General features: G+C 44.2%; 1 long non-coding RNA gene across 1 annotated transcript in view; it reads right to left on the reverse strand.

The window, feature by feature from the left end:
• The window catches only part of LOC115099349, a 234455-nt gene that overhangs the window by 44659 nt on the left and 162074 nt on the right, over positions 1–27722 (reverse strand). The window contains exon 4 of the long non-coding RNA XR_003858752.1: positions 8249–8381. This is a non-coding gene — a long non-coding RNA (uncharacterized LOC115099349). The remainder of the gene's footprint in view (positions 1–8248; positions 8382–27722) is intronic.

Consider the following 27722-nt stretch of genomic DNA (forward strand, 5'->3'; position numbering starts at 1 on the left):
GGCAATTCCGGTCCTCCAGGGCTGCAAACCAGTCGGGTTTTCAGGATATCCTTAATGAATATGCATGAGAGAGACCTGCATACACACTGCCTCAGTTGTATGCAAATCTATTTCATGCCTATTCATTAGGGGTATCCTGAAAACCCGACTGGTTTGCAGCCCTGGAGGACCGGACTTGCCCATCCCTGGTCTAGACAGTACATGGGCGTTTCAGGCTGTAGCCAAGAGATGTCCCGTAAATACTTACTCATCTGGGTGTGCCCCCGGATCCCCTGCTGCGTAAGTTTACTTCTAGGGACAGGTGTAAGATTAAAAAAAATAGAAGACAAGCCAAACCTGAGGGGTTTTAAGGGATGGGGTAACTGGGGGAGTGTAAGCTATTCAACCAGGGGGTTAACTGGATGAACTGGTGAAACTGGCAACGGCGTGGACGTGTGCTCCTTTTAAAATTCCCCGACTTACGTGGTAGAAGTGGGATTTACGCGCATAGGCTTGTGCCCACTTAAACTTGGGCGCACATGTGCACACAGTCAGGCTACTTTATAACATGAGCGCAAGTTATACATGCCACATATCTGGACATGCGCCAACGCACATGCGCCAAAGTGCACCCATGCATCGGTTTGAAAGCTCCCATCGCAAAGTTTAACAGGTTCTTCTCTATGGGGCAGGTATTTATTAGCACCAGGGCCGGTGCAAGGGGATTTGGCACCCTAGGCGAGCCTTCTTCCTTGCGCCCCCCCCCCCCCCCCGGTCTCGGCCCCGACTCCTACCTCATTCTCAATCACGCTCGCTGACTGGGGTTTTCTGGGTCGCGAGCAGATTGGGCACTGCTTGCGGCCTGCCAAATCTCCACTCCTCTTTGCCACCACTTGCGGCCCCATATGGCTCGCACCCAGTGGCGCACCAAGGGTCTCCGGCGCCCAGGGGCCAATGCATTTGTGTGCCACAGAAAATCAGTGGCATCTCTAGACAGAAGAATTTGTTTTGGGTGGGGGGGGAGCCAAAATGACATTTCTTCATCACACCCACCTCTATAGCATGGATCCTGCTTTAAAATTGGTTATAAAAAAAAGTGTTGTTAAAAAAAAGTCCAAAGGGTCCTCTGCATTATTTTAAAAAGCTGGCCAGTTTCACACTTCTAGTAAAACTACTATAAAATTATTTGATAGCCTCATTCAACTAATTCTATACGGCTATGAGAGTGAAGTCTGGAATATATAGGAAGGGACAGAATGTCAATACAAATCCTGCACCTCCAGTTCTGTATCTCTGTGCATCCACTGAAATTCCCCCAAACAATGGAGCTTGGATGTTTCCCTTACAGTTCATCATACTAAAAGATATTTTCAAATTCTGGTGTCACCTCACAGCAACAGCAGCACAAACACCTTCCACTGCCAGACACATTGTGAACTAACACAAAGCACCGCAAAAAAGACACCCAAAATCTATACTGCAATCCCATTGTAACATAACAGTAATAACACCAAGGACTCAAACAACAATAACCCTACCTGTGAATAAGCAAGGGTAAATATTACACTGGGTCCTAGAATACCAATACACCACCTACTGAGGAAACAAAACAAACCCAATTGCTATAGATCTCTATACAGACACTATATGATAGCAGAATCTCTCATCATGGTCACACACACAGAGCAGAGACAGACCCTCACCAAATACAGAATACAAAATAAAGGAGCACAAATTAGAAAAAACTGAAATGGAAACCCCAAGAAGCCAGACTCTGTGTATTAGCAATGGAAAAACAGAACAACCATTCCTCATAAAACAAATAAAATCAAGAAACAAAGCATCAGTTATAATAGTAAAACCATACTAATAAAATATTTTAAAACTACTGATAAATAGAATTTCTATTAATTAAAATCATATACATTTTTTACAATTTCCCAAACACCAATAAAATATTTCAAAACAGTACATATATCAAATAACACACAATAATTAAAACTAATAAGGATTTTAAAAAGCCCCTGCTGTCCATACATGGGAGCTCTTTATTTCCAGTCACCCTGATATTGTCGAGGATTAGGAGGTTATCCTCTCTCTCTCACACATACTCACATGTCCATTCTCTCTCACACATACACTGTCACATACATACACATTCATGCTCTTATACCCAACCATAACCTCTCGCTCTCACAGACACTGACACACTCAGGCTCTAAGGCACTCTCTCCCCCTCCACACACACCCCCACACAAACTCTTACTCCCCTGGATTTTCTCATACACACTCATGCTCTCACTCTCACTGGCTCCCTCACATACACACAAACACACACTCCCAGGCAAGCTCCCACTCGTTCTCACACAGACACACACACACACACACACACACACAGGCAAGCTCCTAGTCATTCTCACACTGAACCCCAGGCAGGCTCCCATTCATTTTCACACCACTCCCTCCCCATCCCCCAGGCATGCACACATTCATTCTCACACACACAGACCCCCAGGCAGGCACCAATTTATTCTCACACACACACATACACCACAAACAGGCAGGCACCTATTCTCACACATACAAACCCCAGGAAGACACCCATACATTCTCATTCACAGACACACCCTCAGGCAGGCACCCATGCATTCACACACATACACCGCCAGGCAAACTCCCATTCATACACATGCACACACTAAAGGCAGAGACCCCCCTCTCTTTCTTTTGCCAGCAACCTCAGAGCCTCTCTCATCCCTCTGCTGCCACTGTCACTGTTGCTGTATGGCTATTGCGGAGGTGCTGATTGCTGCTATTGGCACTGAAGCCCATTCTGCTGCCTCCTCTGTGCAGGCCCCATGGGCTTCCAGTTCCTCTATGCTGATCTCGTACATTGTGAGATCCGCATAGAGAAAGTGCTACTCTTGCATATTCCCAAAGATTACATGTGCCAATCAGTAAAAAGTAATTTATTTCTTTTTACATTTGCTGTCTGATAGTTTTCTAATCGGTTGGTCACAGGCTTTTTTTTTTCCACTTTCCCTTTCTTATTTTTTTGCCAATTCCTTTTATAACATATTTCTTTTCTCTCCATCTGTCTGCTTCCCTCAAACACAAAGTCAGGTTCTCATTCTCACATGCTTTCTCTCTCTCACATACACAGGCACTCATTCTCACATGCTGTCCCTCATACAATCATTTATACACAGTCTCTCTCTTGCACATGCTGTCTAACTCTCACTCCCACATGCTGTCTTGCTCAAGCACAGGTTCTCACTGTCACATGCTCTCTCTCATACAATCATTCCTACACACAGGCTCTCACTGTCACATGCTGACTCACACACACAGGCTCTCTCTCACTCCCACATGCTGTCCTGCTCAAGCACAGGCTCTCACTGTCACATGCTCTCTCTCATACAATCATTCCTACACACAGGCTCTCACTGTCACATGCTGACTCACACACACACACAGACACACACACACACACAGGCTCTCTCTCTCACTCCTACATGCTGTCTTGCTCAAGCACAGGCTCTCACTATCACATGCTGTCTCTCTCTCACACACAGAGGCTCTCCCATGCTGTCTCTGCAAACATTCAGGTCTTCACTCCCACACACACACACACAGTCTCTCAACTCATCTCATACACACACACATGCACACTGTACAAACCCTCAGTCTCTCTCTCACCTCTGGGCCTCCTCTTCATGGGCCACTGCAGGATGGGCTCTGCAGCAGCCCCGGTCTTCTCGAGCCGCGCTGATCCTCTTCTGCACGTGGCTGATGCTCCTCCTCTTTCCTGCCCGCGCGGCTCCGGCAACATTTTTCTTCCGGGGCCGTGCGGGCAGGAAGGAGGAGAAGTTCCTGCATTGGCTGATGCTCCTCCTCCTCCTTCCTGCCCGCGCGGCCCCGGAAGAAAAATGTTGCCGGAGCCGCGCAGGCAGGAAGGAGGAGGAGCACCAGCATGTTTAGACGCGACTGTACCACGGTCCTGCCGATCTTCTTGCTGTGTGTATCCGGCACACAGCATAGCAGTAGTTCACCGCTCAGCCGCCATTGGGATGACGTCCACCGGCGGCCATTGGCCATCAGCGGCTCGGCGCCCCCTAATGCTCAGCGCCCTAGGCGATCGCCTAGTTCGCCTAGTGCTTCCGCCGGCCCTGATTAGCACAACGGTCAGCATAGTGCACAAATAATAGTAATGTGTGTAACTATCACAGGGGTGGGCAGCTCTGGTCCTGGAGTGACACAAACAAGTGTGGTTTGCAGGACATCCACAAAGAATATGCACGAGGTATGTTTGCATACAATGGAGCCCTTATGTACCTTCCTTCCCTACCTCCAAGCATCCAATCCCTATTTTTGCTCTGACCTTCAAAGAATGCAGTGTGCGACTTAACTGTTAATACCGCACATACAGGCCGATGCAGTACCGTGCACTGCGGCAGCACACGGTTCAACACGCATTTTGGATGCGCACCCATAACCCGAAGCAAAATAGGGATTAGCGCATCCAAAACACACGTCCAATCGAGCACCCGGCTAATAGGGCTCATCACATGTAAAGCACATGCAGATGAGGCTATAAGCTAATCCCCGCAATGCAAAGACATTCCTGCGTGGCCAATGCGGAAAATGTTACGCCAGTCTAGGGCTGCAGCGCTCAAGGGCTCATTGTAAAAACCCCAAATTCCTGCTTTCTGGGATCTCTCCTACTAGTATCGCTGCGATAATAAGTAGGAGGGACCGCAGAAAGCAGAATCAGTTTTAAAAAATTATATTAGCGAGAAAAAAAAAGCCTGGGCACCCTTATATACACCCACAGTCCGGGCTGTGTGTATTGCGCCGGTAGTGGGAGAAAACGGATGCTTGTATTGCGCGTCTGTTCCCTAACCTGCGCCGACAGCCACCTTTCCTGGGCTCCCGTTGCCGAGGAGGCGCTAGGGACGCACAATTTCCCCCCCTAGCGCCTCCTTTTTACCGCAGCAGCTAATTTTAACATTAAATCGGGGTGCCCGGGAGAGGCGGATGGGCGCGCATCAGGAGAGCGGGCGCTCAATCATGAGCTCACTTCGCGCGCCAATATATTGCATCGGCCTGATAAATGTTTTAAACACAAAAAGATGCCTACTCGAACTTTTCTTCCCATCGTGCCGCACAATTTAAAAGCCGCATTTCCTGGCTGTGTGCTTGTGGCGTTTTCATACTCCCCCCTACTAAACCAAGCTATATTCCTGTCTCTCTTGCAGGCGACGTGTTTGGAAAGCTTGATCTGTGCCCCTCCTCCCTCCTCTGCCTGCTGATTAGGATGTCAGGCACAGCCCTGGCTGGATACCATTTTCCATTTCCGACACTGAGGTTTGCTGAGAGAGCACAGCAGACAGGCTGAAGAGAGACGGCAGCCCCTAGGGTAGGAAAAAATTTAGTAAAGGTCATTCAAGGGCCCCCCCACCCCCAATTTCCTCTCCCCTCCCCTCCACCAGACACTGAAAATCCTCTTGGAGAAGCCAGACCCTGAAAAACCCTTGCATAGGCATTTTCACACTAGGAGAAGCCTCTCATCCTGAGTAACATATCAAAATATTTTTACTACAGAAATTGATCCTTAATGTTTTCTGATGCTTTGTCATGAGCTTGTCTTTTTGGCTGTCTAGTTTCCATGTCCTTTCATGGTAAAAAAAAAAAAAAAAAAAAAAATCAATTAACAAATGAAGCACACTTTCTTAGATCCATTAAGGGCTTTTATTCCAATGCCAGAGCTACTTGAATAATGATGTTTGCTGATCCACAACACTGCAGGCCGAGAACCTCTTTTCAGTGATTAGCACATTAGAAAAAAAAAAATTACAGTCTATGCTGGCAAATCTTTACCCAATAAGGTTGCACAAGACAACATGCAAAGAGGTGACCATAAGATCAGGGACAGTCCTATCATTAGGTCACCATCACAGGCAAAAGTTTGGAGCAGCAGCAAGTGCCCCTCATTTTCCACAAACCCCTGGAGTAGGAGGAGAAAGCCCCATGCGGTGGCAGAGTTTAATTGTGTACTGGTGAGCTTCCCGCACTCCACCAGCAGGAAGAAGATCTGCACAGCGAAGCAGTTTAATGACAAGCCAGTGGGGTTATCGCCCCCTGCTGGCAGGAGAAAGGCTCTGCAGCGGCCTAGTTTAGTGACGCCCAAGGTGAGTAAGAAAGGAAGAAGAGCTGGGAGGGGGAGGAGATATAAGTGAGAAGGGAGGGAAGAGAGGAAGAAAGGAAGGGGGTGATTTAGAGGAAAGAGAAGGGAAGAGGTGAATGGGAGGGGAAGGAAGGGGATGTGAGTGAGAGGGATAGGAAGGGAAGGGAATGGGATGGGTGAGGTGAAAGAAGAGAGTGGGAGGGGGAAAGGAAGGAGCAAGACTGTGTGGATTGTGTGTGAGTGGGAGAGAGTGCGCAACACACAGATCCCCACTATTCACCCATTTCCCACTTCCCCGGAGGGGGGAGGGGGGCAGATTCTGGAGAAAGTTGGGAGGCAGGTAGTAGGGGTACCCTGAAATGTGAAAAAACTGCTAGCTTCCTAGAAATATTATCAGTATCTTCTGCTCCTCTAGGAACCCTGACCCCTGCCTCTCCCCTTCCCTAGCATTTCAAATCACTGAACAGGGCCAGATTACAAGGGTCTCCAGCTCAGCGGGATCCCTCATTCCTCCTTGGCCATCTTGGCAATCTGACTGCACTGCCCTTTGTTGGGAAGAGAGCCATCTCGTACCTCGCCTCGAGAAGCAGATGGCCTCGAGCCAGCCCTGCATGAGGCTGTGGCTCTCTGGAGACAGAGCGGTTTCTGAAAATATTTCTGATAGATTCTGGTGGATTGATTAAGCCTCACAAAGCTGCGGCTCTAAGACAAATCCAGCAACTGTTGGTTATTTCCCTTCAGCGAGCATCCGAGCCCTTGTGAGGCCACCATCCCACTGTACTGCTGCCAGACAGCAAAGAGTGGAGGGTGGAGGGACGGAAGCCGAATGGGGAGGGGGCTAGGCTCTGTAAATTACTGAGCCAGAGCTTCCTCTCCTCCAGCTTAGGAGAAAACTTTGTGTCAAGGCAATGAAAGAAAGCAAGAAACAAACACCGTCCCAGGATCAGTGTTCCATCCTAAAACAATTCTGGTTTGGAGAAAGAGCAGCAGTGCAAGCCACATCTGCTCCATTTAACTGTGTTTCTTCCTAACTATAGATGACAGATGAAATAATTGTAGGAATCAAATAATAATAATAATGCGTGTTTAACAAGCATAATTAAACGCATTTGTATCAACTTGTCTGCTGACATGCTTCAAAGCATGAAATTAAGCCCCCGGAAAATGTAGTGTATCATATTATATCTTGACACCCATAGAGGTACTAGGATAGATGCTTGCTTTAACACACAATAGAAACTGATATACCTTAAATCATATTTAAAGGGGCCAGGAGACCTACAAAGGTAGTTGATTATTCCTGAAAGGAAGTATTAGGGTCCTCAGAAAAGCAGATAAAGCTAAACTGGAAATCTAATTCCTGCTCAGAGGGGAGTCTATGGGGCTGAACCTGGAGTTTATGCTTTGGGAGTCATGTACTTGGGATTTATGTGCTTAAAATCATATTTGCTTAACACGAACACCTAGAAAAGGATTTTGTTGTGCATTGAATATTCATTATGAAGTTAGAAGATGGGTACTTGGGTGGCAGCTGAATTTTGGCATACTTCCCACAAAGAAAACAGAAACTAATTTTTAAGTAGATGCTTAAATGTTCTTGTTGATAAAACATAAACAACAACAGACGTCCAGAACTAATTAGAATTATTTCTTTGCTTATTTGCTTCTTTATTACCTTGCTTAGCTCACATTAGCAAATAGAGAAACAAAAACACATGCATTACAAACTCATTAACTAATGTGCTAATTTGTTCAGAACTCACATAGCAATTATAGTTTATACCGATAGGGGGTGCATTTCAGTAACCTGTAGCAGTGGCTAACTATCTATTTTGTTTCATAACACGGCTATATTTAACTGCTCTGTCTGAGGCAACTTTCCAGCTCAGGGATCTAGTTGCCTAACTCTCTGAATGGATCCCTTTGAAAATTGCCCTCAATAGTATATTCTTGGACTGGAATTACAATTTCAGCTGAGATAACTTAAAGAAGAAAGTAATCTTCATTACCATTACATTATGCATATTTAGCACAAATACTGTTCTAAATTAAAATTAGAACACTAAACTGAATCATACTTACATAGTTGGTTGGGTTTCAAAGAAGACCAGTGGTCCATGGAATTCGACCTTCTTCTGATTGTCGGACAACTATCGCTTCATAGTAATCAGGAAAGACTAAAAATAGCCCCCCTTTGCAACTGTAGTTAATTCTGCTGCACAGTGAAAAAAAAATTTGAATCCTTTACCAGCAGTCTTTAAGAGGTTCTAACCACATCTTTATACTCTCCAATTTATTTTTCTCCCAAAAATGTTTCCAATTTTCTTTTGAAGTTGCTTATTGCTGTTATCATTATTATATATATGCTGTTATTATAAAATATCCAAAGGAACGCTACAAGCCCCTCCAACCAAAGCCACGCGACTCATCGCATCTAGGGACCGAGCATTTTCGACAGCAGGCCCAGCCATCTGGAACAACCTCCCTGCAGAACTTAGGCTGGAACCTTGCCTGCTAACTTTTAAGAAAAAACTCAAAACGTGGCTGTTCCGCCAAGCCTTCCCAGAACCCTGGGATACACATTAGGCGTTATCTACCCATGATTAATGGATCCTCCCCTCCTCTGAATACCTTGACAGCATGGATACCGACTCTAACATGTGGACTATCTCTTGTCTGGACTACCTCTAGTCCGGAATTTGTTTCTCTCCCTTTAACAACTTTATATTTTTCTTCTAGCTTCCTAAGCTTCCAAGTTCACAGTCCTCGTTTTAATGTAACTTTGTTTTTTCATTTATCTAGTTATTTTACCCCTGTTCGATGTAAACCGTCCTGATATGGTATTTTAACCATGAAGGTCGGTATAGAAAAATGTTAAATAAATAAATAAATAAAATAAATTATCAATTTCCTCAATACAAGAACATAAGAACATAAGAAATTGCCATGCTGGGTCAGACCAAGGGTCCATCAAGCCCAGCATCCTGTTTTCAACAGAGGCCAAAACCAGGCCACAAGAACCTGGCAATTACCCAAACACTAAGAAGATCCCATGCTACTGATGCAATTAATAGCAGTAGCTATTCTCTAAATAAATTTGATTAATAGCTGTTAATGGACTTCTCCTCCAAGAACTTATCCAAACCTTTTTTGAACCCAGCTACACTAACCGCACTAACCACATCCTCTGGCAACAAATTCCAGAGCTTTATTGTGCGTTGAGTGAAAAAAGGATTTTCTCTGATTAGTCTTAAATGTGCTACTTGCTAATTTCATGGAATGCCCCCTAGTCCTTCTATTATTCGAAAGTGTAAATAACCGAGAACATACTTGTGTTAGCCCACTTAAAAATACAGAAAAAAAGGTCAACAAACAAGTTGTAGGTGATACCATTTTATTGGACTAATTGAATGCATTGTTGACTAGTATCCAAGAACTCTGCTCCCTTCATTACGTCAATGGAAAATAAGCTAAGAATGATGTTGCCTGAAGTCCTTTTCTTACAGAGCAGGTGTCCTTATGTTGTGGTCAATGAAGGGTCCATGGAACACTAAATTTATTATAATTAAAGGCAGGTCCCAAAAAAAGTCATTATTGTATAACCAAATATAGCTCCTGCTCAGAGGGCAGGAAATGAAGTTTCATTCAAAAGTGAGGGTCATAGACTTCAGAAAACTAACCGTTAAACTAGTGGAGCACCTCAAGGAGTCATTAGCTGGATAAGAAAAATCTAGGGGAAGCAGAAGAGCAGTGGACCAACATAAATGGAGATATTATAAGGGCAATTAACCATTTTCTTGGGAAAGTAAATAAAAACGAGATAAAATAGGTAGCTTTTGTTTTCTAAAGAAGTAGCTGAAAAGGTAATGGAGAAAGGTTTAGAGTTCATAAACTACATCAGAAAAAGATGAAGATAGACAGCAATACCTGGAAAAGCTAAGAGTAGATGGGACGTAGTCAGGAATGCAAAAATTAAAATACAGTAAAATGGGGGGGACAGACGTCCAAAAGAGGCATTGTAAGTCTCAGAGGAGAAGGTGAGGAATATGTAAAGGCTGATGAGGAAAAAGCTAAATTGCTTAACAAATATTTCTGTGTAGTTTTCACTATAGAAAGGCCAGGAACATGACCTTCCACAGTGAACACCAAACAACCACAAATAAGATTAGAAGTGAGGTAAACCTGAATCGATTTTCAGATGTGTGTTCGTGAAGAGCTAACTAAACTTAGGTAAGGTGATGGGGCCAGATGGGATACATCTGAGGGTACTAAGAGAATTTCTGGCAGTTCTGCTGGTTCTTATTTTCAATCAGCGGCAGATTCCCGAGGACGTGACTGGAGCGACCGACCCACCGGGGGATGCCCAATCCACTTTTGTGAATAAGAACCATAATTTACCTATTCACAAAAGTGGAAGTAAGGAGGAGGCTGGGAACTACAGACCCGTTAGTCTGACCTCTGTGATGAGAAAATTAATGGAATCACTGTGACAACAGAAGATAGTACAGTCTCTGTAATCAAATGGATTGCAAGATCCAAAACAGCATGGTTTTATCAGAGGCAGATCTTGTCAGACAAATCTGATCAATTTCTTTGATTGGGTAAACACAGAGTTGGATCAAGAAAGTTGTAACCTACTTGGATTTCAGTAAGGCCTTTGACAGGGTTCTGCTTAAATTACTCATAAATAAATTGAGCACCCTTGGTATGGATCCTAGAGTGATTGACTGGGTTAGAAACTGATTGGAGACATTACTAGTAGCATGCCTCAAGGATAGGTCCTTGGACTGGTTCTTTTTAAAATTATTTGTGAGCAACATTGCAGAAGAATTGTTGGGAAAGATTTGTCTTTTTGCCAATGATACCAAAATCTGCAACAGGGTAGACAGCCGGAAAGGTGTGAAAAATATGAAGAGGGATCTAACAATGTTCAAGGAATGATCTAGGATCTAGCAGCTAAGATTTAATGCTAAAAAAATGCAGTTATGCATTTAGGATGCAAAAGCCCAAGGGAGAGGTACAGTATTGTGGCGAAAGAGCAGGATCTGGGTGTGATTGTATTTGATGATCTTAAGGTGGCAAACAAATGGATAAAGCAAAAGCCAGAAAGATGCTTGGCTGCATAGGGAGAGGAATGGTCAACAGAAAAAGGGAGTGATATTGCCCTTGTATAAGTCCCTGGGGAGACCTCATTTGGAATATTGTGTACTATTCTGGACACCGCATCTTCAAAAGGATATAAGCTAGTTAGAGTATGTCCAGAGGGTGGCTACTAAAATGGTCAGTGTTCTTTGTTCTAAAGCATATGGGGACAGACTTAAAGATCTAAACAAGTGTACCCTCGAGGAAATGCAAGATGTGGGAAATATGATAGAGACATTTAAAAACCCTCCATGTACAGGAGGCAGGCCTCTTTCAATGGAATCAGGCTCTAGAACGAAGGGTCATGGAATGAGTTTGAAATGGGATAGATTCAGGAGTAATCTTAGGAAATATTTCTTTACAGAGAGGTTGTGAATGCATGGAATAGCCTCCCAGTGGAGGTAGTGGAGACAAAAATAGTATATGAATTCAAAAAGCATAGGATAGACACAGGGGATCTCTGGGGGAGTGATGGGAAGTGTAAAGCTAAACTAGTTGGGTGGATGGGAAGACCAGATAGGCCATATGGTCTTTTTCTGCCACCATATTTCTATTTCTATGACACAGTCACAGAGCTCTCTGGGAGGATCTTGGGCATGGGCCATGGCAATACCCATGCTTCCTGGGTCCTTCCTGCATGAGGTAGAGGAGGAATTGCTTAGGGTTTTTCTCTCTTCTCTGGGACTCTTCTGCATACCAGTCCAGTAACAGCTAACAAACACACCACACTGCACACTAAGGCTGTGGTTAAAAATAAAGGTTTTCACTGGCCTCAAATGGCAGAAACTAAATTCATAGCAGCACTATTGTTCAGTGCACCAAACAGTTCAACAAATAATGTCCGAAGCATAAGAAAAATATATGAGTCTCTCACAATGTCACAATGCTGCACACCCTTAGTAGGTAAACTCTCTTGGGAAGAGACCTTCGTGTCTTTGCTCCCTCCTAATACCTATGTTTAAATGCAGCTCTCATTCTCTCTAACTTATCTTACTTCTCAAACTGAGAAGAGCCCCTAGCTGATTCCTTTTAAAAGTCAGCAACTGTGCAGGACCATCCTTCTGTTATGGCTGATTCCTTTTGTCAGTAAGCAACTCTTCAGGACTTACCCCTGCTTAAGCAGTTTCCTCTCTGAACTCCCATTAAGGACAACAATTTCACAAATATTAACTATCAAAAGATCTTATTATGTTGGTTTCCATGTTATATAATTTTTGTTCATACTTTTAATATTTGCAATTATTGGTCTTATTATTAGTCCTCCAATCTATATATTATAAACTGAAAGTATCGGAGAATATAATTTATCTTTATGTTCATATACTCTTTAAGATACATTTTAGTGCTAAAATAAAAATATTATTGTTCGTTATCAAGACTGAATAAAGTTAGGCACTACTAATTGGTATGAAGCAGCAATAATATATACATAGATAAGGAGTTATTCAGTTGTTAATGACACCATTTCTTTTTAGAAGTGATTAAAAAAAATTCCATTTGGTGTAAATCTTATTTTACATAACATAAAATCTTGGGAAGTGAACAAATATGTTGAATTTTGCATAAAAATAATGCTATTTTTTCTTTGGCACTTATTAGAGCTGGATAATTCTCAGTATTTTACTTCACACTCATCATCTTCCGGAACTTTACTATTACTTTTGGACACTGTTTTGTTGCCTGCTCTGGTTGGCAATATTCCATCAATAATATCAAAAGAAACACTTATACTAACTCTCTTTCACATATAGTAACTATCATTTTACTATACAAGATGTTCTTACTCTGCAAGAGATAATTGTAAACTGTGTTTTGATAATGCATTGCTACTTGTTGCCACCCCAATCTCTTTTGCCTTTTCATGAAATGGCACATGTGACTGAAGAGAAAAAAATGTTTTTCATAAAGTCTGAGCCAGTTGTTGTGAATGAGCTGTTTAGTGGACCCTTGGGCCGACCTGTGAGAGACTGGGGAGGGGTGTACTATAGTCTCTAGTGACTGACAGGTCGGGAGGCAGATACCAGGCAGGAGCTGGAGGTGAGCTCTACCCTGGAAGCCGGTACTCCCCGGGAGGAGCCTGTAGGAGCCCAGCCGCTGGGACTTAGGAGATCACGGAAGCTGGAACTGGAGCAGGCAGGCAGGGATCCGGACTCAGGAACTGAAGCGGGCTGGAGCTGGAACCAGACAGGAACTGTGGCAAGACTCGGAACTGGAACCAGGCAGGAACTGTGGCAAGACTTGGAACTGGAACCAGGCAGGAACTGTGGCAGAGATCGGAGCCCCCCCGGGAGGAGCCCATAGGGGCCCGGCCACTGGAGCAAGCGGGCAACGTAGCAGGCAAGCAGGCAGGTACAGAGGCAGGCAAGCAGGGAGACTCTGAAGCAGGCAGGCAGACTCTGTAGCTGGAAGCAGACTCTAAAGCAGGCACACCTCGGGGCCAGGAGCAACAAGGGGCCTAGGAGGGACCCGGTTGCAAGGCCCTGAGTAAGTGCAGACACCGGGGTTAAATTCCCCCCGGCGTCTGACGTCAGCAGAAGGGGCGGAGCGTCGCGTGGCGGGAAGCGGGCTATTTCAGCGCCCCTCCCGCGTGCGTGCGCGCCTAGAGAAAGGGCGTTCCCGCGGTGGCCTCCGCGGGGACGCCATCGATGTTTGCACCGCCAGGACCGGGGGAGAAGAGAAGGTAAGGCCCCGGTCACGACCGGGACCGCATCAGTACCTCACCTCTTACGCCCCCTCCTGGGAAGCCCAGGTTTACCTGGGCGAACCTGGAAAGATTTTCGTGATAGTTCTTTCCTCATGGTGACAGAAGCAGAGACCAGACTGGGATCATGGCAGGGCTCTGAAGCGGGAACCAGATTGGAACTGGAACAAGACACGGAAGCAGAATCCTTGGGCATCTTCAAGCAATTGGAGTGGCAAGATGGACTCCACTGGGTGATTCGCAGGGTATCCCATTGGATCGTGGGTGAATGCTTTTGGAGCCTCGGCAACCCTAGCACCACGGGGTGGACAACCTTCTCCAAGACCTAGAAGGCAATCTCCTCCGAGTGGATCGCCCCGGTGCGAACAGTAATGGGTGCCGTGGACGTCTTGATGTGTCCGGGAAGGAGCATACCTTGAACAGAGGTAATTCGCAGTGGGGTTTCACGCTCCTGCGTGGGAATCTGCAACTGGGAGATGAGTTCCTGTCGAATAAAGTTACCCCCTGCTCTGGAGTCCAGAAAGGCGAAGGTTTCCAGAGACCCTCCCGGGAACTCCAGCGTAATGGGTACGGTGCATTGAGGGACTGAGGCACAACCTAGGAGAAGCTCCTCACGACCTCCCAGGCTCTGGTGTCTCTCCAAATGCTCCTGACAGTTGGCCAGGAAATGACCTTGCTGGCCACAATAGAGGCACAAGCCCTGTGTGCGGCGACATTGTCTCTCCTCCGTGTAGAGTGGGGAATGTCCCAACCGTGTAGGTTCTGCAGAGGCAACCTCCAGACACTCAACCGTAGGAGAGGACGATGACTCGGAGTATGCGGAGACCAATGGAGGATTACTTCGGGCAGGTCGTTGCTTTCTAGCTGTTGATGTTTGCACTGCCGGGACCGGGGGAGAAGAGAAGGTAAGGCCCCGGTCACAACCGGGACCGCAACACCAGTGGCAGAAAAATGTATACAAACCTGTATCATGTGTACATATCATAACATCTCATCAAGTATCAAAATTCCTCAACAGACTGTGGCCCATTTTTATGCAATTGCAAATAGACTACCAACATTGGGGGTTATTTTCTAAAGCTACCAGCGCAAGCGTGCGATAGCTAGAAAGCTTAGCGCACACGTGCGAAAGCAACATCGGAGTGGAGTCGGCCCCGGAAGAGGAGGAGTCGGAGCTGCACTGGGGCCAACTCTGCGAACACAGAACGGACAGCGAAACGGTAAGCTTCTGTATCGCTGCCTATTTCATGCCAAATAACTACACCTTTTATGGTGTAGTTATTCGGCGTGACGCCGGCAGCGATCGCACATGGAGGTGCGATCACTGCTGGCTAGCAAAAGGCCCGCCCCTCGCTTTGCCCCCCTGCCCCCCGTTACTGCCGGGATTCACTATGCCTTGCGGCATTAGTGAATCCAGGCCACTGTTTGGTAATATTGGAAAGAGGCCTAATATTGCTGCTACTGGGACCGATGTAATAAGCTGCAGTAAACCTTCTGTGGGTTTTTGCACATGGTGTTGTGTGTTTTTCCATGTTAATCTTATGCATGTATGTAATAATGCATTTAGCATGGAAAATCCGTGCACACAAACCCATGTAAAAAGCTGTGGCTGGTTTAGCACGAGTCCATGCAAATTGCAAGCAAAAGAAGCAGAGAGCCATGCTAGCAGGGAGATAATATATGTAATATATGTAATATATGTAACGAAGTTAGCATATTTCCTTTGAAACACGTTTTTATTGTAAAGCCTGTCGCTGTTAAATGTTCTAATGTTTATACTGTTATCTGTAAAGCCTGTTGCTAATTTATTGTTTTACTGTAAACCGAGGTAATGTATAACGATACGTACCACGGTATAAAAGAATCTATAAATAAATAAATAAATAAATAGCAGGGAGATAGATTAGTGCGGGTTTTTTGAGTGTCTCTCATTTGCAGGCTGTCCCCTTATTATATCCTGCAGAGGTGTCTGCTTTTGCCATATGTGCTAAAAAAAAATACGGGCTGAAAAATAGTACTGATTTTACTGTGGGTCTTATTACATCGGCTCTAAAGTGACAAAAATATTACTCAAGAAATATATTGTTCACTGACACATACCTGTGTATTGACAATAACCAAAGATCTGAATTTCATAATAAGGCAGACTTCACTACCAAACTGAAAGGATGAACTAAATCATTAAAACTAGACTGGACAAAACAGCAAAAGAAACTGGGTTTCCCTAACCAAAATTGCTAAAAATGGTCTTGTTTGATATTAAGAGTATTGCAGCCAGAACCACTAGTCAACACTTCTCTTTTTATCTTACTTATTTTGATTTGATTTGATTCCATTTTGATTTTTTTAATTTTACTTGGGTTAAGTTGTCTCTGTAAGTGATCATGATCTATGTATGTTCTTGTTTTATGTGATCAGATCTATGTATGCTTTTACTGTACCCCCACCCTGAACTATGGAAGGGCGGGTAATAAATATTTTAAATAAATAAAACAAACTCTCAACCTGTTCTTATTATCCTCCTATATTCCTGCCTCCTCCCAAGGAAACAGAATTCCAGGCGTTACGTATCGACATCAAATAACTTGAGACTAGCCCACATCCTCCACCCATATGAAGGGTAAGAGTTCTAGCCTAACCCATTGCTCCATGGGCTGGGTCTGCCTGGGACCAACCCAAGACACAGGGTGGAGGAAAACAGTTTTGGAGCATGGATCATAATATTGTCATACTAAATATGGCAAAAGATAGGAATGTAAGGATGCTTTGAGGGCTTTTCTGTGGCAGTGAAGAAGCAGAAAGATAATTTGGATTGATCAGACTTGTGGAAGTAGCCAAGGCACTTAAGGGTAGATTTGAAAATGTGCTCACGCATCCATGTGCGCGCGCTTCCTGGCATGCGCACATATTTGCGCCAATTTTATAACATGCGTGCGCACCGGCGCACGCATGTTATAAAATACATGGGTCGCGCAGACATACATACCAGATTTTATAATCCACGGGCGATTGTGCGGGCGGCGCGCGCAAGGGGGGTAAAATTTTGCAAAATTCACGTGGCGACGGGATCAGGGCTCCCCCAGTTCCCTCCCAGCCTGCTCCAATTTAGGAGCAGGGCCCGACCTGAAGTAACTTGCGCGCACGAGCAGCCGGCCGGCGTGCGAGGCTCCGGGACAGCGATGAATGGTGCTGTCCCGGCCTGCCCCCGGCCTGCCCTGCTCCAGCCCCTGCCCACCCATCCCCGCCCATTTGTCAGGTCCTGGCTCTCATGTGGGTATGGCCACTCACGTGCGTGCCCGGCCATGCGCTTAAGTGGCGATTTCTACGTGCAAGGACGATTTAAAATCCAGCCGCTAGTGCTAAAATATGCTAAAGGTTAACTAGTATGGTAAAGATCAACATTGCATTTTGTTTCTACCTTCTGGGCTTAACTTACAAAACATCACATAGCTTTCATGAATACAGTCTTGTTAACATATATGAGATAAAATAATAATAATACTAACCAATCGGGAAAATGTTATGTAAACAGACAAACTAACCCACTGATGTGTAAGTTTGGGGGAGGTAACATATTTAACTGACTGTACCAGCTCAGAAACTCTGAGCTGGGGGTTTATTCTACATTGTTAAGTAAGGTGCACTGCTCCTGAAAAGATATCTTATAGTTAAAAAACTACATTTATTTTTTTTTCTTACTGGCTGTTGGCATTCAGTGTTTACTAACATCCCCTGCAGCAATCTAAAAACAGCTGCAGCAGGGAGCCTGTTTCACTGATGTGCTTCGCCCATGTGGTTAAAAGCACAACATTCAGGCAGCTCTGCAGGGGCAAGAGGGGGTGGCCCGAGGAGCCGCTGCAGCTGTTTTTGGATTACGGCACATGGATCAGCCTCCGCAGCCAGTGGGAGGGAGAGAGATGCACAGACCCATACTGACAACACTGGGCTGCTCGGTCCATTTCCTGTGTCAATAACATGGCAAGTAATTATGCAGGAAGGGTCAGATTCTGTGGCTCCACTCGCTGCCACAGAATCCCAGGAGACTGGGGACCCTGCCTATGTTTGTTGTGCATTAGTCTTGACTTCTCATGGAGCAGGGACAGTCTCTTGTGTATCTGCATAGCGCTACATACACCTGGTAGTGCTACAGATATAATTTATTAAGAAAAATATACAGATTATAAATACTACAAAATCAATGTTCATTTCCAAAGCTGTAGACAGTTGTAAAATAAAAGGATGGAGCTGGAGGTTGCTGTGTTAAGCAAGGAACGAGAAAAGTGAGGGAGACAAACAAGTAAACAGAATTTGTAAGTGTAGGAAGCCTACGTCTGGTAAATTTAAGCATTAGGTGCCAAGCCTTTTGAATGTAAACATTTGCTGGCTCTGAGTACCAAACACTTAGGCGGACAGGGTCAGGAGAGGGTCCAGGGTGAGAGAATAAACTTTGTGTGCTGAGCGCAGACTGCCAGCACTAGTAATGGTGTGTCCTGAGAAAATGGTCTCCCCACCCTGCACCCCACAGGAGTTCTGTCCTGTTCTTCCCTCTGATATGTTACCTCCCACAGACATAAGAAAACACATCTTTGAATTCGCCTCATCCCCCGCACCCAGCCTGAGAGAATAGCTCTTTTTCACACCTTGGTTAATAAGGCTGTCTGTGGGATCCTACGTGGTTCATTAATATATTTGCACAGTATAATTAAATGCTTGCACAGACATCTTTGTTCTTTGATAATAGCTGCAGCTTGGAAAATTGCTCAGTATACATTAGCCTTTGTGCTCCTTTCTGATAACCTAGCAGCCCCCTTTTTTGTTGTTTTTCCAAACCTTTGGATATCTGTTTCAAGGACGGATACCGAGACATACAGAGAGCAATTTTCAAAACCATTTAGAATTTATCGGCACGGTGAAAAGATTTGGAAGGTGCCTGCAGCCAAGCAGCTAAATGCAGTGCATGGCTCTATATAGTCACTCCCAGCAAATGGGCATTCTGGGAGCTGGGCTTGGGTCAGGGGAATACACTGGATGTGTATATTGAAGTTTCAAATAGGCACACCTAGTTTTTCCCGTGTCGCTCTGCCCCCAGGAACAGCAGAGGCAAGACACATGGGTACTTTTGCATCCTGTATAACATGCGGCAGATTTTCACTGCAAGGTACGTGGGCAGAAACGTACCCATCCATCTTGCCACCCACCTGCTTAATAAAACTTGCCCCCACACAGTGCCTCATCATCCCTGGAGTTTGTATATCACAGCCACACGAAGGGTCACTGGAAAATTAGTGCTTGGTTTTGGCAAGAACATTCAATCACATTGCTTCCTCCAGGCTCTTATAAAACTAGATGAGATACAGTTGTCGTGAGGAGTTTCCCACATCAGCTATAGGAAAGCATTTACATTTCTTGGGCTATAAACATAACAAACCAGATTGCAGATGGTGCAGCTTCTAATTTATTGTGTTAACAATAATTTTCCAGCATTTTGCTTGCTGAAATATATGTATTACTTATTCGTTTCCTAAGTAGTATTTTGAAGAAGCAGTCATAGAATAGCCAGACACGGCATTAAATTTTGTTTAATGTGACTGTTTGTATACTGGTATAGGGGCCGATGCAATACAGTGCGCTCAGTCGAGCGCACTGTGTAACCCGCAGTTGGACACGGGTTAAATAGGCGCTAATCCACCCCCTAATGCAATAGGGGGATTAGCGCCTATTTAACACGCACCCGATGCGGAGTGAATGAGATAGCGCCCATCACATGTGAATGAGGCTATTACTCATTCATTCCGCATTCAAAAAAAAAAGTGTGCGTCTCAGACGCACATTTAGCTCTCAGGTACTAACGCCTGCCTGGAGAAGGCGTTAATAGCTGAGCACATGTAAAAGAAGTACAGGAAAGCAGAAAAAAACTGCTTTTCTGTACTCCTTAAGTAAAAAATAAATAAATAAATAAATAAATAAATAAATAAATGCCTCGGCAGACCGCCGAGTTAGGAAGACCGGCGTCAGTTTTCGTAATCGGCAGCTGCCGCGGGCTCGTGTTAGCAAGGAGGCACTAGGGGCGTGCAAGCGTCCCTAGCGCCTCCTTGCTAGCGCGATCCCCTAATTTCCATGTAGCATAGCGCCCCCCTTGAGGACACCGTGGGCGCTGACTTTTCAGTGCCCATTTTCCGCGTATTTTTTTGCATCGGCCTCAGTAGGTTGAACCCAAGGAAAGTGCGACATGTGATTTCCTCCTTCTTTACTGGGCATGGGACTTATGCTGCAATGCTTTTATTAGCTGTGCATTTTGCACCATCTCAGTACATAAGTCAAGGCTCCTCTGCTGTTAAACTTTGCAGGTTTATTCAGTGTTTGTTCAGTTTTATGGTAGAGCCATCTTCAAAAACCTGCAGTTTTCCAGTGTCTATTTATATCAACTCTTTGTCCTCTATCTTTCTCCCATTCACTCAGCTGCTATTAAGATATCTAAGAAATCCTCTGTTCCATGAACATAAGAACATGCCATACTGGGTCAGACCAAGGGTTCATTAAGCCCAGCATCCTGTTTCCAACAGTGGGCAATCCAGGCCATAAGTACCTGGCAAATACCCAAACATTAGATAGATCTCATTACTAATTAATAGCAGTTTATGGACTTCTGCTCCAAGAACTTATCCAAACCCTTTTTAAACCCAGTTATACTAACTGCACTAACCACATCCTCTGGTAATGAATTCCATAGCTTAATTATGCGTTGAGTGAAAAATAATTTTCTCCAATTTGTTTTAAATAAGCTACTTGTTAATTTCATGGAGTGCCCCTAGTCCTTGTATTATCCAAAAGAGTAAATAACTGATTCACATTTACCTGTTCTAGACCTCTCATGATTTAAAAAACCTAGATCATATCCCCCCTCAGCCACCTCTTCTCCAAGCTGAACAGCCCTAACCTCTTTAGCCTTTCCTGACAGGGGAGCCATTCCATCCCCTTTATCATTTTGGTCGCCCTTCTCTGTACTTTCTCTAGTGCAACTATATCTTTTTTGAGATGAGGCGACCAGAAATACATATAATATTTAAAGTACGGTCTCACCATGGAGCGATACAGAGGCATTATGACATCCACCATTTTATTCACCATTCCCTTTCTAATAATTCCCAACATTCTGTTTGCTTTTTGACAGCCGCAGCACACTGAGCCAATGATTTCAATGTATCATTCACTATGATGCCTAGATCTCTTTCCTGGGTGGTAACTTACTGTAGAACATAACATCGTGTAACCACAGCATGGGTTATCTTTCCCTATATGCATCACCTTGCACTTGTCCACATTAAATTTCATCTGCCATTTGGACACCCAATCTTCCAGTCTCACAGGGTCCTCCTGCAATTTATCATAATCTGTTTGAGATTTAACTACTCTGCATAATTTCGTGTCATCTGCAAATTTAAGCACCTCACTCATTGTGCCCCTTTCCAGATCATTTAGTAATATATCAAAAAGTACCAATCCTAGTATAGAACCCTGAGGCACTTCACTGTTTACCTTTTTCCACTGTGATAACAGATCATTTAATCCTACTCTCTGTTTCCTGTCTTTTAACCAGTTTGCAATCCACAGAAGGACATTGCCTCCTATCCCATGACTTTTTAGTTTTCTTAGAAGCCTCTCATGAGGGACTTTATTGATCACCTTCTGAAAATCCAAATACACCACATCTGCTGATTCACCTTTGTTCACATGTTTATTAGCCCCTTCATAAAATTGTAGAAGATTTGTGAGGCAAGTCTTCCCTTGGGTAAATCCATGCTATCTGTGACCCATTAACCCACATCTATCTAAATATTCTGTGATTTTTTTCTTTATAACAGATTCCACAATATTTCCCAGCACTGAAGTCAGGCTCACCGGTCTATAATTTCCCGGATCTCCCCTGGAGCTCTTTTTAAATTTCGGGGGTTATATTGGCCCCCCTCCAGTCTTCAGGTACAATGGATAATTTTAATGATAGGTTACAAAATTTTACTAATAGGTCAGAAATTTCATTTTTTAGTTCTTTCAGAACCCTGGGGTGTATACCATCTGGTTCAGGCAATTTACTATTCTTCAATTTGTCAATCTGGCCTATTACGTCTTCCAGATTCACCATAATTTGGTTCAGTTCATCTGAATGTTCACCCTTGAAAACCCATCTCTGGAACAGGTATCTCCCCAACATCCTCTTCAGTAAACACTGAAGCAAAGAATTCATTTAGCCTTTCTGCAATGCCTTATCTTCCCTAAGTACCCCTTTAACCCCTCAATCATCTAATGGTCCAACTTACTCACAGGCTTTCTGCTTTGGATATATTTTTAAAAGTTTTTATTAAGAGTTTTTGCCTCTAAGGCCAACTTTTTTTCAAATCCTCTCTTAGCCTGTCTTATCAATGTCTTACATTTAACTTGCCAGTAGTTCATTTAGAGTGGCCCAATCATGGGGTACAGCTGATCAAGCAGAAGGAACCAGAGGCTGACGTCTGTTGGAATCATCATAAATAACTATCCTTTTTTTCTCATTTTCTTCTCTTAGTGCTTGAAATGGACTGTTATGCAGAGAAGTGCAATGTTGTCTCTTTTTATTTCCCATCCTGTATGCTCACATGCTCTCTACATTAATGGTGGGGGTGGAAGGGAAATAGAACCAAAGGTTACTAAGAGCCAAGAGTAACAGATAAGTATGAGAAAAAAAAGAAGTGTGAAGCTTGCTGGGCAGACTGGATGGGCCGTTTGGTCTTCTTCTGCCTTCATTTCTATGTTTCTATGACATAGTGATAAAAACAAAACCCCCAGTCCAGCCTGGCAGGCTTAAAAGCACAAACTATTTGAACAGTTGACTGTGTTTTATTGATATTTGACATGCTTCAGTGTCTTGTATGTCAAGCACATGTTCAGATTCTTTTTCAATAAACAGTCAAAGTAAAAGCACATAGAGGCATTACCACATTTAGACTACTGTTAAGTGGGTTGGCATTAAATCATGGGTAATCTTCATACTAGTGCCATAAGCCTTTGAAATAGCATTTGCTACTTTGAACAGTGAGCAGCTGACAGAAGAATCCTGAAGAATCCACTTTCCTAGCACTGTAAGAGCCAGCTGACACCCCAAATGCCATGACAATCTGAAGTTCCCTGACATAGAAGAATATCTTGGAATAGACACCAGCAAACACTCTTTCCTAGCAATACAGCTACAGTACTGGCTTTTATTACTTACTTTATTCTTGAATCTTTTTTTTTTTATAGGAAACATCATATCAGCAATACTTGTCTTCTTACTTCAAACACTTTTACCCTTAAGATAATTTCCATGCAATGATCCCCATTAATGCAAAATGCCAATATTACTCTTTTGATCATAGAAAAGGCATTTTTCATAAAGATATTACATTTGTCAACCATTCAACTTCCACATCCTAAGGAACGGAAGCTTGAATTGATAACCAAGTCTCCAGATTGGCTGCTAGCACCAAACTCTGTTCCTTTATGTAAACTCTACTCTTTCTAGTCTCCTAAAAAGATTCTATTCATTAATTCTTGTCTTACCTAAATTACACCACAATTTTCCTTCAGTTCCACAGATCTAAGTTATTTTTTTCCAATTCTGATGGGGGTACTAAAGAGATTTAAAGAGGTAAATTAAGAACATAAGAACATAAGAAAATGCCATACTGGGTCAGACCAAGGGTCCATCAAGCCCAGCATCCTGTTTCCAACAGTGGCCAATCCAGGCCATAAGAACTTGAGGTAAATTGCTTTAGTTAGAAACATTTAAATTCATGATGGAAGCAACAATTGCAATGTAACAATCCAGCCAAGTACTTTGTTTGAGATCACAAAAGCGTGCGTGTAAGTAGGGGCAGTGAGAATGGGAGTGCATGAACGTGCAAAAGAAATGTCTGAGTGTGCAAATACACATCAAAGCCTCAAAACGTCTGTAGCAGGAGAAGGGGGAAGGAGGAGCAAAGACAGGGATTCCTTATCATCACCACCTCAGATCTGGCACATTCTTCCTCACGATATTAGATCAATGTTCTCCCACTATGTAATTCACTTTTAAGAAGATTGAAGTCCTTGCTGTTTTAAAAACATTATGGCGTCTTTGCAACAGTGTGAAAGCTACCTGCATGGTGTGGATCAAGCATACTAAGATGAGCCGGGTGGACAGGATTAGATGAAAAATGAGACAAGTTGGGGGAGAGAAAGAGAGAAAAGGGATAGAGACAGACTAGGCTGGGGGCAGAGGGGGAGATATGGGGCTGAAAGATAGGTTTGGGAAGGCTAAGAGAAGGAAGAAAGATCAAGAGCTGGGAAGGGGTTGAAGAGTAAGATAGGAATAGGGTTGCCAACTTTTCCATAGACCAGAACTGGACACTTGAGGACTGGGGGCTGGGGTGGGGGAATGGTACCCCTCATTTGCATAAATTGTAGTTCCCGCCAATGAACTGCCTAAACAGTGTATCTATGTATCTGCAGAACCACTGGGAGCTGAGGGCTGTGCTGTCCAATCACAGCATGGGAAAGGAGGCAGCTCTCCTCCGATAGGCTCCGACTTGCCTTTCTCTTCCTCAAACTAAGAGGCAGTGGAAAAGAGAGGATCCACCTGCAAAACTGGACATTTAGCATCCGGTCGGTACTTCTAACTGGACACTGTACAGAATGCCTGAAAACCTGGCTGTCCGGTCCAAAACTAGACAGTTGGCAACCCTAGATAGGAAGGATGGGAAGAAAAACTGGAAGGGGCTGAGAGAAAGGAAAGATTGCCTCCATGTTCATTTTCCCTGGATTTGTATAAAATGTTGGTCATTTAGGGCCAAATGTTTTAAAGGGATTTCCCCACTAACAAAATAGATTGGGTCTGGGGATCTGCAGACTGCAAAGGACAACTTTATGACTCACGAGATGACTGAGCTTTTACAGTTTGCAACAACATTAGGAACTGTGCATAGCAACACTTATTAGAGGATTTAAGGTACAATCTCTAAATTGTTACTTACAATGAAATTATGCAAATAGTGCGTTGTTTTAAAAGAAGGAAGGTAAAATAAACTTTGTATGTACACATACAAAGTCAAAGAAACATAAGCAGGAATGGAAAGACTGGTACTGGAGGGTATGAAATAATTGTAAATTTGCACCTGGAAGTGTTTCTGATGAGTGTCAAGAACAATTTGAATAAGTAAGTAGTTAATTGGTTGGCGAAATCTTCCAATATAAGCTATCTGGCTTTACAATATGTTCTTTTCTAAAAGCAATAGATAGGTTGATTAAGGGGTTTTAAAAAAAACCCCACAAAACACAAGTATATTTAGAATCAATTCATGGGATTTCTGCCAATATTTTCTTGTAGAAAATGGAATGATCAAATTTCCAGCCTTTGTTGCATGTCTGGCTCTAATTATGTCTCTGGCTCCTCTTCATTTCTTCTTTCTTCTCCCTTATTGCCTCCTCTCTGTTCTCTCTCATTTCATTCAGCATTTGTATCTATCTCTGTTTTCTCGTCCTATCCCTATCAGATTTTCTCGACCTTCAGTCTCTTTTTCTTTCATCATCTTCTTTCTCACTCTTTCTAGGGTTTCCCTTGTCGGGTTTTTTTCTGTTTCCAGTCTCTCCCCACCACGCCCTCTTCCATTCTTTCTCTCTGTTTCTCTTTCTTCTTTCCCTTTTCATCCTTCTATCTCTCCATTCTTTCTCTTCTCCTCACCTCCCTCTGCCTTCTTTCCTTTCCTCCCTCCCTAGGCCTCACTTCTTACTTCCTTTTCCCTTTGCCTGCTAGCAGCCCTGGATTTGCCCATTATACCTGTCCTAGAACAGCAAAAATATAGCGGCAGCAGGCTGGCTAAGGTTTGCTGCCTTCCAGCCCTGCTGCATCTTACTCAGCATAAAACAGTCTTCTGCTACCCTTACTGGAGGTGGAGGGTTAAAAAGCATCAAAAGGGCTGGAAAATTCTAAATCCATCCCTGCCTTTCAGGGTTAGAAGGAAAAGCATTTACTTGCCCCAGTCTATAACTAATCTTTGCCTTAGGTCATGGGAAGAGTTTGGGAAAGATGAATTCATAATTTATTTTTTTTTACTTCCATGCAGATTTATAAGCACAGACCCCAGATTCCTGCAGCAGATGTTTCAAGTTTCTGTGGCACGTCTGTGGCAAATTTGCATATATTTGCATGTTGAATAATGTAGCTGGATAAAGGATAGAGGAGGCACAAAAAGAGGAGAGGAGAGGGAAAGGGAATGAGAGGAGAGGAGAGGAAGGAAGAGGAATCAAGAAGGGGGAGAGAAGGAGGGGGGGGGATATCCAGGATCAGCAAAGTAAAAAATAAACCTCTCACCCCACTTCCCTTGACATTGAACTTCTCTCTCACTCGCACTCCACACTCCTTTCCATCCTACATCCCCTCCAATCCTCTCGCTCACCTTCTCTCCACCAGCATCCCTCCAGTCTCCTCATTCTTACCAGAAAGCTCCTCCAATCCCCTTACTTACATCCCACAGTGCCTGCAGTCCCCTCATTCAGTCAGGATGTGCATTCATTTGAAATGAATATATTTTTCTGATGGAAAAGTCTATTTCCGGTTCCTTCCAAAAGGACAAACCAAACGTAGCCACGAATGTGGGGATATTTTCAGTTTGTTCCCAAAAACAAAAAAAAGGGGCTTCCTCAAGCCCCTCCCTGCTGCCTAACTTGGCTGAGTCCTTCCAGTACCTCCATGAGCCCCACACGTCCCAAAAATAAGTCAAGACCTCCCAGAGCCCTCTGCCCGCTTACAAATTCACCGGGGCCGAGTCCTACCTGACTCTCGCCCCTTCCATCGGGCAGCTGGCTGCAGAAAGGACAGGCGTTCTCCCCAGCCTCAGGAGCAGGCGGCGTCATATTGCTGTACAGCCATAAAGTAATATGGTGGTAAAGCAATGTGGCTGCAAAAGCTGCTGCAGGAGGACGCTGCTGGGGATGGGCGAGAGGAGAGAGAATGCTGAGGTGTAAGAGGCAGGGTGGAGGATGCTGGTGAAAGAGGAAGCACCACCACTCATTTATAGAGAAAGCTTGGGTGCATCCCCCCCTCCCCCTGGCTAATCTACGCCAAGGAGAAGAGGGGGGAATCAATAAGTGAAACAGGAAAAGAGGAAGGATGCCCCTATCTCTATGCGTGGCTTTAGCTGGATTTTGGAGGGGATAAGATGAGGTGATTCATACCATTAAAAGTGACATCTGTAGGCTTCACTTGTACTGTATTTTCCTGGCAGAAATACGAAATCATGCTGCTTCTCTGATTTCATGGAAGGGCGGTACAATCCGGCCCTTACCACTGAACTGGCTGATCCCCCATAGAATCACAGTGGAAGACCAGAGGCAGAGCCAGTCTGAGGGGGCAGCAGCTAACATATGTGCTTGCAACTCCCTCCCACCCTTTCACTAGTTTTTTCCCCCCAACAGGTACAAAATGCGAAGAACCCACCTATTTATCAATTGCAAAATCCGGTGCAATCTTGGCAAAACTGTCAGGTCTGCACATGGAAAAACTATCAGGCCGATACAGTACAGTGCGCTCCAACGGAGCGCACTGTTAGCCTCCTATTGGACGCGCGTTTTCCCTTACCCCTTATTCAGTAAGGGGAGGAAAACGCGCATCCAACCCGCGGCACCTAATAGCGCCCTCAACATGCAAATGCATGTTGATGGCCC

Source organism: Rhinatrema bivittatum, chromosome 9 (assembly GCF_901001135.1).
Source record: "Rhinatrema bivittatum chromosome 9, aRhiBiv1.1, whole genome shotgun sequence".
NCBI lineage: Eukaryota > Metazoa > Chordata > Amphibia > Gymnophiona > Rhinatrematidae > Rhinatrema > Rhinatrema bivittatum.